The sequence below is a fragment of the Hakea prostrata genome, chromosome 5 (assembly GCF_041222555.1).
Source record: "Hakea prostrata isolate BN-2017 chromosome 5, UWA_Hpros_2, whole genome shotgun sequence".
In the NCBI taxonomy this organism is placed as follows: Eukaryota; Viridiplantae; Streptophyta; class Magnoliopsida; order Proteales; family Proteaceae; genus Hakea; species Hakea prostrata.
Window position 1 is genome coordinate 51,338,757 of NC_142604.1, and position 1,587 is coordinate 51,340,343.

The window sequence follows — 1,587 nt, forward strand, 5'->3', positions numbered from 1 at the left end:
CCAATTTAGATATGGGGTTTGTGTAACCAGAATATATACCTGCCGATTGCAGATGTTGATCACTTTCGGTTAGATTGGCATTCACAACCAATGAGTTTGAAGGCATTTTGATGAACGACTTGGTTAACCATTTCAGATATCTGTCGTATCCTTCGCTTACGCCCTTCTCCATACGTTGCATCTTGTAGCAGAAACATCTCCATTTCTCATACAAAATCAAACTATCAATGAGACTTTTGTTCTCTCCATATTATGCTTTCTTTCAGTTGAATATCTCTCTGCCACATTAGTTTTGTATTCGCGAGCTTTTAAATTGTTACAATGGTCTTAACTTGAATCGGAAACTGATCTGCAAAGTCCAGGGTACATCACAGACATGGAATAGTTCTTTTTGAAATCTCACTCAGGGTCTAATCCTTGGATCCTATACCTTCTACATTGGCAGCAGGGGGGACAAATTTGTAAATTGTAAATACAAAGAGGACAAACTGGTAAAGTTGAAAAGTACCTTCCCAAAATTTGTTTAAAGATAGTACCAAAATGGATAAAAAAATAAATAAAAATGACAATTATTGTCATCCAAGGATTGCTTAGTTGGTAATGATCGCATGGAGGCTCATCTACACATGGAGGATGAGTTGGCTATTGATAAAGTGTCTCATGATCCTGATTCCAGTAGTCATTTATTTGGTACCTCCCAAGGAGTGAAGACGGTCATTCTTACTCTTCTTGGGGTATTTTATAATTCATCCACAAACGCAAAGTTTATGGTTGACCAATATTGCACATCATCGTTTAGCTATTCTGCTGGTTTTTCTTCTTGCTGGTCATAGGTATAGAACTAATCTTAGGATGGGCATTGTATGAAAGATCTTTTAGAAGCACATATTCCTCCTTGGGGGGGGGCGCGATTGGGACGGGGACATAGGAGTCTTTATGACACAAATCAATAATTCGATTAATTTTCAATTAGGCCTTGCTCTAGCCTCTTTAGGGGTTATTACTTCCTTGGTAGCTCAACACATGTACTCTGTACCTCCTTATGCATTCATGGCACAAGACTTTACTACTCAAGCTGCATTATATACTCATCATCAATACATCGAGGATTCATCATGATAGGAGCCTTTGCTCATGGAGCGGTATTCTTTATTAGAAATTATAATCTGGAGCAAAATGTTGATAATGTATCGACAAGAATGTTAGATCATAAAGAAGCTATCACATCCCAATTAAGTTGGGACAGCCTCTTCCTCAGGTTCCATTCTTTGGGACTTTATGTTCATAACAATGTCATGCTCGCTTTTGGTACTCTGGAGAAACAAATCTTGATCAAACCCATATTTGCCCAATGGATACAATATGCTCATGTAAGAGTTCATACAGGTTCGATGTACTTTTAGGCCCGACATTCAATGCAGGATGAAGCATATGGTTGTTGGGCTAGTTCAATGCTCTTAATGAGAATAGTAATTCATTTATCTCTCCAATGGTTCGGTCAGGTGTTGTGAAGAGGCCAAGACGCTCTAGTGCGAATTATGGGATTAACCAATGGGAGAAAAAAAAACAATGCAACTTGGTATGCAA